General features: G+C 41.4%; 1 pseudogene; it reads left to right on the top strand.

The window, feature by feature from the left end:
- Positions 1 to 8908: 8908 nt before the first annotated feature.
- On the top strand, positions 8909 to 10845 carry LOC147005405 (uncharacterized; annotated as a pseudogene).
- The last annotated feature ends 2423 nt before the right edge of the window (positions 10846 to 13268 follow it).

Genomic DNA, 13268 nt, shown 5'->3' with positions numbered 1-13268 from the left:
TTACGATTGACATAATTCTTGTGGGTACAGCCCACAGAGGCCTTGCTGAATTGGGGGTTGACAATTCTCCTTTAGGAACTGCACAGGACTCAGACTTGTGCATACTGGTTCATGATAATATGAATCCAGTATGGGCACGAGTGTGGGTATGAGGCTAAGCACTGCAGGGGAAGGTCCAACTAGACCTTTTCTGAGTTCCCTGAGAGACACACCTGTTTTGCACAGAGGTTGGTATCTAGTTCCAGTTACAACCAAAGAATCTTTCTAAAGCTCTGCCTCCCCTCCCCAAAAGATTCCAAGAGCCATGAGTGTGCGTCGTGACAGCACCCACAGGAGGGATCAGGTCAATGTTCCCCCAGCCATGGTTAATTCCCACTCATCCAAGGATGAGAAGATCATTTAGTCACCTCAGTTAAGTGTGGCCTTATTAAATTAATTCAACGGGGGAGATGTTGGAGACCATACCATAAGAAAGTAGGCCTTTCACAGTTTCCCACCCTAATAAGCCAAATGGCCTTGTGTTAAAAAGCTGGTCACCCCCTACTCCCTATTCCCTTCTGGCACCTGAGACCCTAAAAAGCTGCATTATAGTCTCCTCTTCCTTATCTCTTCCTGACTCCCAAGACTTCTAAGGACATGAGTTATGTGCTGAGCCGAGCCTGATACCCAGGACTGTTAAGGAAGGATCTACATTCTGGAGATAGGACTCAGAGTGCCTCCCGCCTGCAGTCTGAATTTGGCCTTCATGTCCCCAGATGCCCACTTCTTTGTTCTTTGATAATTCTCTCTCAGCCCATCCCTATTTCCCTTTGCTGTGAGCTTATAACCTGGTGTTTCAGCCTAATAAACTGAGACCTTGACTACTCTTTGCTTGGTCTCGCTTCACTTTCTTGTTCATTTCTCTTCCAGGTTTGTGGTCCCCCTCATACCCACGAATAACTGGGTCCTGATGGATGGGACAGTTATTTATATGCCCCAGTACAGGGGGACACTAGGGCCAAGAAGTGGGAATGGGTGGGTAGCAGAGCAGCATAGGGGGAGGGTATAAGGGACTTTTGAGACAGCATTTGAAATGTAAATGAAGAAAATATCTAATAAAAAATTGAAAAAAACAAACAAATGAGCAAACAAAATAAAATAGAAATATAGTTATGCTGGGTCAAGTTCCATCACTGGGAAAATCAAGAGGGCAGGGACTTGAAACAATTACATTATGTCCCCACTCAATGAATTCTTGCATTCATACTAGCATTCGAATAACTTTCTCTACTCTGATACAGTTCAGAATCCATTCCTAAGAACTGATGACATCCATAATGGGTTGGTCATACAATTTAATTAAGATAATAATACAATCCTTTATAAGTATGACAATAAGCAACCTAATCAACACAAATAAATATACTTCCTCACAGAGATGCCCTTTTCAGTTGGGTGATTCTAAATTGGTTAAGTGGACAATCAAACTAACCATTATAATAAGTATGTACTTACACTTTTCTCTGTATTTTACATTTGCCTACAAATGAACATTATCTTCCTAAATCCCAGCTCTGCTCCTAGATTGTCTTACATTTAACATGTGTTAGATAGTTCTGTGAATATGCTGTTTCAAGAAAATGTATACTAAGTATTAATTTTTTTTAATTACGTATTTTCTTCATTCAAATTTCCAATGCTATCCCAGAAGTCCCCCAAACCCCCTACCCACACACTCCCACTTCTTGGCCCTGGTGTTCCCCTGTATGAGGCATATAAAGTTTGCAAGACTAATGGGCCTCTCTTTCCAATGATGGCCGACTAGGCCAACTTCTGATACATATGCAGCTAGAGACACAAGCTCTAGGGGGTACTGGTTAGTTCATATTGTTGTTCCACCTATAGGGTTGAAGGCCCCTTCAGCTCCTTGGGTACTTTCTCTAGCTCCTCAGTTGGGGGCCCTGTGATCCATCCAATAGCTGACTGTGAGCATCCAATTCTGTGTTTGCTAGGCCACGGCATAGCCTCACAAGAGACAGCTATATCTGGAATCTTTCAGCAAAATCTTGCTAGTGTATGCAATGGTGTCAGAGTTTGGAGGCTGATTATGGGATGGATCCCCAGGTATGGCAGTCTCTAGATGGTTCGTCATTTTGTCTCAGCTCCAAATCATGTTTACTTTCAAAACCCCTGTTTGCTGGTTGCACAAGTGCTCTTAACCACTGAGCCATCTCTCCAGCCCTACTGAGTTAGATTTTGAAGGAAGTAAAAGTCTGAATTAGCAGGACATTCAGTGGGAGGGTATGAAAATCTGTCATGCCATTCAGCATCAGGACAGGGAGTTGGTGAGAGTAAAGAAAGCTCAGCCTTAAGGGCTCATGGAAGTCAAAGGTGTTGAGGTTGTTAACCAAAGGAAAAGAAGAGGGCCCATTGATGGGACATACTAAAAAGCTTGGTATGATTATATAGGCCTCATTCAGGATTGCATGAGCCTGAGGCCAGCCTGGTTTACAGAGTGAGACTCTATCCCTAAAAGCCAAACCACGACCACCACTACCAAGATAAAGGGATGCATTTGGACGCAAAGTCCTAGGGCAACAAGTTCCTTAGGTGGTCACTGATAGAAAGAGAGGAGCTGGTTTTCAGACATGCTCTGCTAGCAGGACCACAGTGTCCCAGTGGGAGAGTGCACCTTTAGGTCTGGGGGGTGGGTGACATTAAAGGAGCCATAGATAGCATGACAGAGCCTGAATACTAGTGAAGTGTAGGTTGTATCATAATCATAGGAGGCTTGAAGGTCCTGAAAGGAGAGATAGCAGCCAATAGGTCTTTCAGATCCCCAGAAAGAAGTCACTTTCTGTTTTGTTTCTGTAGGTTTTGGGGATGGTGGTGGTAAGTTCATACTATGCTTCCTAGCCTAACCAGGCCCACATGGCCCCTGGCATGCAGGAAGCCCTGTGTAAAAATTCATGAGTAGTTTGGCTCTGCCTGCCTACATGCCTGTGGAAGGAGTTAGGCTTGCTCACATCTGCAAGTGGGATAGAGTTGCGGGCTACAAGGTCAGACAGTGCCCTAGAGCTGTAGCCTCCCCCAGCCTGAAGCGGGCTGGTACAGACCTTGTCACCACTGAGGTGGGGCCACCTGCAGTGCAGCTTTCCTACTTGGCTAGCTCCTTTTGAAGTGACAACTGCCCTGCTCTTCTGGTACCTGCTGAGAGGCTGAACCTGTCTTCCTGAGACATTCGTGAATAAGCAACAGCCATGCGACCAAGTGCTGACAGAATGGCTCCAGGCACCAAGAATGGACTGGTGGGGGTGGGGGGGAAGTGCCTTCCCCCTTATAAGTACACTCTCTTAGCAAACTCGCAGGCCTTGATCAGAAAAATTTGTCTTGGCTTCATCATTCTTTTCTCTCAGTCTAAGTCTCTTTCAGCCCAGCCTGTCTTCCAGAAATACCCAGTTCATGTAGGCCATGGGCCGGCTTACTACAGATTGGTGTCTGGAACAGGGACCTGGAAAGGGCGGGAAAACACTGAGGGCTTGCTGCCTTATGTGTGGAGCTCCATGAGAAGGAAAGAATAAGAATATCATATCGGGCACAGTGAGCAACAGGTATTTATGCTAGCGCTGGTTTTAAACTTCATTTTTAAAGTGTTGCTGGAGGTGTGGTAGGATACGGACTAAGTTGGGACAGTGCTGACCCGGCACTGATTCCACTTAGGGTTTGGCAGCGAGGGACTAGAGACTTCAAAACAGGTGGTTGTCCGCAACTTTTAAGAGCTGCTTAAGGCAAGAAGAATAGGGTTTAAAATAATAAAACAGGCGGTTGTCCGCAGTCGAGAACTGTGTCAGGCTAGAGGAATAGGGTTTAAAGTAATAAAATAAAATAAAATAAAATAAAATAAAATAAAATAAAATAAAATAAAATAAAATAAAATAGAGGAAAATGGATTTTGAAACTCTCCCAGAGACAGAGAGATATCAGGGGATGCCCTGTGTTATTCTCTCGCTCCTACGGCAGAATTTCTCTTCCCTCTTTGTGTTGTCTAATGTCTGGTGCACCCATACGTTCACATGTCAATTCATGTGTGTCTTGTTTCGTTGTCTGAATGACTAGGTGTTCTGTGTTTCATGTTGGAAAATAAAAATGGCTAAGGCTTTATCTGCTGGTTCAGCAAAGCCCGAGAGTGGCCCACACTTTAGCCAAGAATCAAACACAGCAGGAGAGCGCCTGCTGGAAAAAAAAAAAAAAACAAACAAACAAACTGTTTTTAAAGAAAAGGAGTCTGCAGCTTCTTAGTTTTAAGGCAAAAAAGTTGATAGGGTTTTTTTTTTTTCCTAGAAAATCCTCTGCAATCATGATTATTGTGTTTAGCAAATGACAAAGTGCTTTTTTTTTAATCTTATAATTATAGCTAGAAAAGGTAAAATTCTTTGATTGGTCTAAATTTATAGGATTCCTGTAGCCACTTAATTTGTTTTTTTACTGGTCTTAAAGGTACAATATGCTCTATGTGTCTTCATCATAGAGTATTAGCTTATAAGTTATTGGGTATGATTTAAAAGGTATAACATTGGTAGCAAGACAGCTTTAAATTGGTAACTCAGGTTTGGAGTGTTTCAAACACGTGGCATACAGCAGGCCAAAAAACTAGGCCTCTAAGGATATTTCTAGTTGAGATAATATTTAATGTGATTCTTATCCTAAAAGGTAGACTTAAAGGTAAGATTTAAAACAATGTCTCTTCAATGAAGCATTAAAATTTGCACTGTCATGCATTCATAGGTGTATATTGGCAGCTAAACTTTGTAACATGATAGTAATGCTTCTAATATTGATTTTAAAGATGATAAGTTATTTTAAAATGGGTTTTGCTTTCCCAAAGTTGTAGTTATAGTCTAATATTGCAAAAGAAACTTAAAAATTCTAAAATCTGTCCTCACAGAAAAAGGAACAAAGCTCAGAGAAGCCTCTTAGGGGCTCATATGACTTTCTTTTATTTTGCAAACAGTGCCTAGAGAAGTTCTTGCCTGCCTTCAGGGGAATTTCTTGTTAGTTAAAAGAACACTGTTGCAGACCTATCCAGATGTTGTTCTAAATAAAGTTCAAATTCAAAGTTTATAAAAAGTCAATCAGACAGTAGAACTTATAAAGACATTACAATCTGGTTTGCCTACTTCATGTAAAGTTATTATGGATTTAAAAGTTTGTTTTTTCTTTGCATGCTGATAATTGTAAAGGGTTTGCTTCTAGTGAACTGGTAATCACTGGAAAATTTTGCCTCTAGGTATGGCTAATATAGCTTTACATTATGTAAGAAAAATTTTTATTGTCTCTGCTTCAATAGAAGAAGCTAAGAGTTTGAATCTTTCAGTGTATACTGTTTCCTAAGTGGAAAACATTTTATTAGTTAATGCCTCTCAAGAGAAGTTTATTTCAAATCTTTGCTCTCACACAATGACCTTTAAAGTTCTGGGGAGTAGTTGTTGCTCCAGAAAAGATTCAGAGGCAATATGTTTTTAATGTTTAGGGTTTTAGTTATACTATAAAATTGTGGTACAGAAAATCTAAGTATGAAAAATTGATTTGCTTCAAAATTTTATTTTCAAAAGTTTCCAGGAGATGTTAATTGGCTAAGGCCTCACTTTAAGGTCTTAAAGTGACTTAAAGCTTTGTTAGATGTTGTCTTGAGAGATACAAATTAACTGGTAAAGAACAAAAGGCTTTGCAGAAAATAAAGAAAGCTTTTATAATTGTTATCAATTATAATAAATGGGTAATCAAATATTAGCTGCTAATTTTAGTTAGGGTTATTAAATGTCCCCACCGCAATTCTTTGGCAAGAGAAAACATTAATGTAAAATTATCGTTCTTCACCTCCCAGCCAACCGTTGGCTTATGCGGAAGGTTGGCCAGCTGCTGGCTGCTGCGGGGTGGGGCCATGGGGTACAGCGGCTTTCCCTGAGTGGTGACAGCATGGGAGGGCTCCAGGAAACGGGCACCTTTGAAGTGGCCTTAGCACCAGTTGTGCGGCTGTGGCCCCCATGGGCATCTGCCTGTCCCCGCTGGGGGTGGCCATATTTTTCCTGCTGGGGCTCAGGGTGCTCCACCACTGCCCAACCTTCCTGGCCGGCTGCTTCAGCCTCTTCGGCCTGGGCAGTGGGCCAGTGGCAGGGTAGGCTGAGGTGGCGTTCACCTCAAAGCAAAGTTTTGACATCCTATTAAGGCTGCTGTGGTGTTAAGAATTGTAAGATGAATTAATATATTTTAGAAAAACTATAACAAAAAATTGTGTCTTAGAAACCCGACAAAGTTTCTGTTCCTTGTTCCAAATGGCAATTAAATTGATTATTGCAGAATATTGATATTTGGCCTATTGCATACCATTATTTTAAATAAAATTGATAATCACTATCCTAAAGATAAGTTAAAAATTGTTTTTATGCATGTTTTTGTACCTTCTATAAATTCATGCATGCATGCATCCCATTTACTGTGTTTAAAAACAGCCCTTCTATGGGAGAAAAGTATATGTGAATTGGATCACATGCTTATTCTTTTGAGTTTCCTCCTGCTTCAGCACAGATAATTAAATTGTGTGCTGTAGATGGTGTTTTAAAATGTTGAATAATCAAACTTTGATTTGTATATTTATCAATATATATCTCAGAGCTTACAATTGCTTAAAATTGTTCATCCCTCAGATACTATAAATTCTCAAATTTGCAATAATTTATGCATATACAACTCATAAGAAAAATTGCTGTTCTTTTTAGAAGACTGTTTTTAGACATTTAAAAAATTGTTCTAGATTGCCTGGACAAGACCCCTTAAGGAAATGTCATGCTAGATTTATATCTCAGGCAGATTACAGGCCTTACATAAGAATAATTTGCCATATAATCTCATTCTTTATATAATCAAAACAGTAATGGCTTAAGATAATACTTTGGTATTTTTAGAGAATGTGCGTGTCAAATTGTAAAAAAGAAAAGTTCTTAGTGTCCTCAGTTCCTACCTGTTTCGCCATAATGGTGTTAATTCTTGAGGACTTATACTTAATCAATTGCTGGCCTTACAACAAGTGGAAAGAGCTATTGAAGAACAATTTGTCACTTATATAGATTACTCTTTGTCTTTATATCTGTTGGTTTTTAATATGATTCATATGCCTACAAGATTGTTGTGGCAAAAGACTCCTATAATGTGGATACATTTGAGGATTTCTCCTAAACATAATATCCTGCCATATTATGAAGCAGTAGCTCAGATGATCATACTTGGAAGGAAGCAGGCACTAACTTATTTTGGCAAAGAGCCAGATATCATTTTTCAGCCTTATAGCACAGACCAAGGCTGAAGCAGCACAGTACGGATTGGTTGCTTGCTCAAATAGGATTTATAGGAACTATAGATAATCATTATCCTCAAGATAGGTTGATAAAAAATTTAAATGTACGTGAGGTGATATTTCCTAAAATGAGTTCCTTACATCCTTTATATAATGCTCTTTTGGTTTTTACTGATTGCTCCTCTAAAGGGCGAGCTGGATATCTTATGAATAATCAACAAAAAGTCATAGAGACTCCTGGCTTCTCAGCTCAGTTAGCAGAACTGACAGCAGTATTGAATGTCTTCGAGTCTGTAAATGATGCTTTTAATATTTTTACTGATAGTGTATATGTTTCACAATCAATTCCCTTATTGGAGACTTGTAGTACATTTAACTTTAATAAGCCAGCAGGATCTCTGTTTTCACAATTGCAAAACATCATTCTTGCCCGAAAACATCCGTTTTATATTGGTCATATACGAGCTCATTCTGGTCTTCCCGGACCTTTAGCTGCAGGCAATGGTTACATCAACAGGGCTCTGATAGGAGAGGCCTTATTTTCAGATCCTGTTGCCTTGGCTAGACGTGATCATGATAATTTTCATCTCTCTAGCCATATCTTAAGGCTGCGACAAAAGATCACTAAAGAACAGGCAAGAATGATTGTAAAACAGTGTTCTAAATGTATTACATTATCTCCAGTGCTGCATTTCAGAGTTAATCCATGAGGTCTTATGCCTAATCTTATTTGGCAAATAGATGTAACTCATTATGTGGAATTTGGAAATTTAAAATATATACATGTTTGTATTGACACTGGTTCAGGATTTCTTTTTGCTTCTCTACATACTGGAGAGGCCTCTAGAAATGTAATTGATCATGTTTACAAGCCTTTAATGCTATGGGATTGCCTAAACTCATTAAGACAGAAAATGGGACATCCTATATTAGCAACAATTTTACTTCATTTTGTAAGGAATTTGGTATCAAACATAAAACTGGAATTCCTTATAACCCCATGGGACAAGGAATTGTTGAACATGCTCATTGCACTCTGAAAAATTGGCTTTTAAAAACTAAACAGGGGCAGTTATACCCCCCAAAGTCACCAAAAGCACATCTTGCTTTTGTTTTCTTCATTTTAAAATTTTTTTGCAAACTGATGTTAAAGGTCAGTCTGGAGCAGATCACCACTAGCATCCAGTTACTTCCAGTTCTTATGCCATGGTTAAATGGTGGGACCCATTAACAAATATGTGGAATGGTCCAGACCCCGTTTTAATCTGGGGAAGAGGTTCTGTCTGTTTTTTTTAAAAGAAGATGGAGCTCGATGGCTGCCTGAAAGACTGGTTTGTCAAGTGGACACAGATCCTGAATCTTCTAGTAAGTATGATTCTAACCTCCTTGATTAGCTAAAAATCCTTTTTTAGACAAAAAGGTTAATTTTTAGCACAGCTTCCACTTTCAGAGAATCTCCGGCTTTTCTTCTAATTCTCAAAGCCAGCTCTCCCACACCAGGAGGTCAGAGTCTGAGCTTGATTGTTGCTAATTTGCAACAGAATAAAGTACCTGGATTTCCACAAAGAAGCTTTTATCATGTTGCTTTTCAACTATCTCAACTTTGTTTTCCAAGCAGGTCAGTTTCTCCTTACAGCCTGATTTCAGCAAGTGTGCAGCCTCGCCTCCAGCAAGTTCCGGTGGCAGAAATTCATCAATATGAAGAAACATATTAAGTATATATTATGGCTTTGGTCTGATTTGGGAATAAGGTGTGCAACCAGTTTTCGGAGCCATATCAATCTAAGACAGAGGTACATGCCAAGAGGCTGTGGTTTGTAAATAATACACCACAGAGCCATGTTTGTGTAAAATAAACACAAACAAGCTGCATGTATGCTCCTTGATGGATAAGAATGGCTCAGGAAAATCTGAGATTTCCTAAGCCAGGCACTGCCGCCAGCCACCATAACTCCCAGGCAGGACTATGGAGCATAAATAAATTTTATGTCTCAGTCCAGCTATTTTTATTATATAATCAGGGGGGAAATTGTAGCCTCCCCCAGCCTGAAGTGGGCTGGTACAGACCTTGTCACCACTGAGGTAGGGCCACCTGCAGTGCAGCTTTCCTACGTGGCTGGTTCCTTTTGAAGTGACAACTGCCCTGCTCTTCTGCTACCTGCCAAGAGACTGAACCTATCTTCCTGAGATATTCCTGAATAAGCAACAGCCAGGCAACCAAGTGCTGACAGAATGGCTGCAGGCACCAAGAATGGATTGGCAGGGGGTTGGGCCTTCCCCCTTATAAGCACACTCTCTTAGTAAACTCGCGGGCCTTCATCAGAAAAATTTGTCATGGCTTCATCATTCTTTTCTTGCAGTCTAAATCTCTTTCAGCCGCAGCCTGCCTTCCAGAAATATCCGGTTTATGTAGGCCAAGGGCCCGCATACTACTTAGAGTGATGGTCCTCTCCTTGTGGGTTTGACCCTTTTGGAGTCGAGAATCAGACATTACAATTTGTAACAGTAGCAAAATTATAGTTATGAAATATCAATGAAATAATTTTGTGGCGAGGGGTCACCACACATTAGAAACTGGATTAAAGGGGCACAGCATTAGGAAGGTTGAGAACCACTGTCCTAGAGCTGGCAGAGAAACAGGTACAGAGATCTGGGTGGTGCCTGGAACATCACCACAGTGTTAACCTCCTTTGTCACACAGGTTCTGGGAGCAAGGAGAAGGAGGCTAAGCCCCAGCAGGAAGACCTGAAGAGAGCATTTGTTGAGTTGATTTCCGATGGCTTGGGAGAAGGCGCTATCCAGATTCCTGGACCTGAGTGCACCTTTGAGCAGGAGCCTGGGAGCTCTGAGTCCAGTCTGCCTGGGGTTCCTGCTCCTCAGCATGGGATCCCCCTGCTTGCTGCCCTAAATGCTACAATTCTTTCCGGAAACCTTTCCAGTGCCCTGAGTGTGGAAAAGTCTTTAGTCGGTGCTCCAACCTTGTTAGGCATCAGCGGACCCATGAAGAAGAGAAATCCTTTGGATGTGTGGAATGTGGGAAAGGTTTCACCCTGAGGGAATACCTCACCAAGCATCAGAGGACCCACCTGGGCAAGAGGCCCTATGTGTGTGGCGAGTGCTGGAAGACCTTCAGCCAGAGTCATCACCTGGAGTTGTACCAGCGCAGCCACACTGGGCAGAAGTCCAAGTGCTCAGACTGCTGGAAGGGCTTCAGATGGAGACAGCATCTGCTGGTGCATCTCAGGACACACTCCGGGAAGAAGCCCTACACCTGCGAGTGTTGCAAAAGCTTCGGCCAGAAAGCCAACCTGGTGTGCTCATACTGGGAGAAGTCCTATGTTTGCCAGGTGTGCGTCAAGCACTTCAGCAAGGGGAAGCGACTGGTGCTACACAATAGGATCCACACCGGTGAGAAGCCCAATCACTGCCCAGCCTGGGGCTGCAGCTTCAACCAGAGGTCCATCCTCAACCATCATCAGAAGACCCAACATCGCCAGGAGTCTCCGGTACAGTGAGCCTACTAAGGGAACAGGTCTGCCATAGGAGCGACTTGTGTTGTATTGAGTGGTCTGGGCAGTGCCCAGTGAGGGACAGCAGAATGTGCTCAAGGAGGAGGAGCCTAGAGTATGTATGGGAAGCTTGCAGAAGGCCCACAGTTTTCTTCACCTCTTACAGGGAAACACTATCCTGAGCTTCAGGTTTTCTTATCCTCCCACAGTGGGGATGGGGACCCACCTCCTGAGCAAGTTTAGAAGAAAGGGCAGAATTTTATTGCCAATAGGCAGCTTGAAGCTCATTTTCTTTTTTCCTTCCTTCCTTCCTTCCTTCCTTGTCCCCTCTTTTCTCCCTTTTTTCTCTTTCCTCTTCTCTTCTCTTCTCTTCTCTTCTCTTCTCTTCTCTTCTCTTCTCTTCTCTTCTCTTCTCTTCTCTTTGCTTCTCTCTCTTTTCTCTTCTCTTTCTTGTCTTCTCTTCCCTTCTCTTCTCTTCTCTTTTCCATTCCCTTCCTCTTTCTTTCTTTCTTTCTTTCTTTCTTTCTTTCTTTCTTTCTTTCTTTCTTTCTTTCTCTCTCTCTCTCTCTCTCTCTCTCTCTCTCTCTCTCTCTCTCTCTCTCTCTCTTTCTTTCTTTTGCTAAGGTCTCATATTATCTATGCTGGTCTCAGACTGTCTGTGTAGCTGAAGATGATCTTGAATGCCTGATTCTCCTGCCTTCACTTTCACATTGCTGTGATTGCAGGAATGTGCCACCATGCCTGGTTTATGTTATGTTGGAGATGAAACTCAGGGTCCAGGGTTTGTGAATGCTAGGTGAGGTACTCTACTGACTGAGGTACTCTACTGCTCAGCCTTGAACTCTTCTTGTCAGAGAGCTCTGTCTTACCTGCAAGATCATTAGCCCATGCTTGCCCTCCCTCCAGCTGTCTTTCATTACAAATATTTATTAAACATCTACTGTGCTCCTGGCTCTCAGAATGCTGTGGGAATAGAACCAATGATACCGTGGAGTGTGTGAGCAAAGCTGGAGCAGTAGCTTAAAATACTAGGTGGATTCTATAAGGAATGACCCCTGAGGCTAACCTCTCGCCCCCCATACACATATGCACATGCATCCCTATACACACAACAAAGAAAAATGTTAATGGCTAACAGTCAACTACTTGATTCACTTTGAAATGTGGCTTTATTTCTTTGGCAGGCGGCCACAGCATTTATTTATTCATTCTTTTATTCATGAATGAATACATGAATTAATGAATAATAGGTTTTCCTCTCTGTAGTTCTGGCTCTTCTAGAACTCACTCTGTAGACCAGGCTGGCCTCAAACTTACAGAGATTTTCCTGCCTCTGCCTCCCAAGTGCTGGGATTAAAGGTGTGCATCCCCATTGCCCAGCTGGCATTCAATTTACAAAATTTTGTGGTGTGTGTGTATGTATAGAACTATTTTTAAACAGATCCACATCCCCCTTTGCCCAATTAACCTTTCTACTACTTTTGTTGAGTGGTGGGTTAGAGATGAGGTTAAATCATTTGAGAACTCCTATTAAAGTAGGTATTGAAAAATCTAAGCCTAGTGGCTACTCTTCCAGAGATCTGGAGTTCAATTCCCAGCAACCATATGGCTGCTTACAATTGTCTGCAACTCAAGTTCCAGGGAATGTGACATCCTCAAACACCAATGCACATTAAATAGATAGATAGAAAGATAGATAGATAGATAGATAGATAGATAGATAGATAGATAGATAGATAGATGATAGATAGATAGATAGATAGATAGATAGATAGATATTTTTTTAAAGGAAAAAATCTAAGCATACATAGGAGCATGATGACTTAAAGGTAGCCTCATCTTTGTTGCCCACTCCAGTCTGGGTGAAGGCTTGTGATGGCTGAACCCTGGAGCTCTCTTCAGGATTTACCAGGCAGCTTGAGAGAATGGAGAATCTCTCCTGTGCCTTCCTTAAACTGATTTGTTATACGTGTGGAGGGAGGGATCTTGTGTATCTGGTACATTTTGGGGACTTCCTGAGACTTGTGAATTGCTTGTTTTAAATTTTTTTGAGTCTGAGCATGTTTCTCTCTGGGATGGCATATTCCAGTTTGGAGGTAATTGCTGTACAACAATATATGCAGGATACACACTCCACAGCAGAGGGCAGAGAACAACTTGCAGGAGTTGGTTCTTTCATTTTACCATGTAGGTCTAATGAATCAGACTGCATGTGTCAGGCTTGATAGCAAGTACCTTTATGTAAAACCCATTTCATCAGCACCATTGAATTTAAATTTTTAACAAATTTTATATATACAAATGTTTAGTTTGTGTGTGTCTATTTACTATCTGTGTACCTGGTACCCTTAGATCTCCTGTCACTAGGGTTATAGATTGTTGTAAGCCACCATGTAGATTTTTGGAATTAAACCTGGGCCATCTGGAAG

The sequence above is a fragment of the Mus caroli genome, unplaced genomic scaffold (genome assembly GCF_978045245.1).
Source record: "Mus caroli unplaced genomic scaffold, Mus_caroli_1 scaffold_4, whole genome shotgun sequence".
Lineage (NCBI taxonomy): Eukaryota > Metazoa > Chordata > Mammalia > Rodentia > Muridae > Mus > Mus caroli.
The sequence above is the reverse complement of the archived record's forward strand: the minus strand, read 5'-3'. Positions and strand labels throughout refer to the sequence as shown.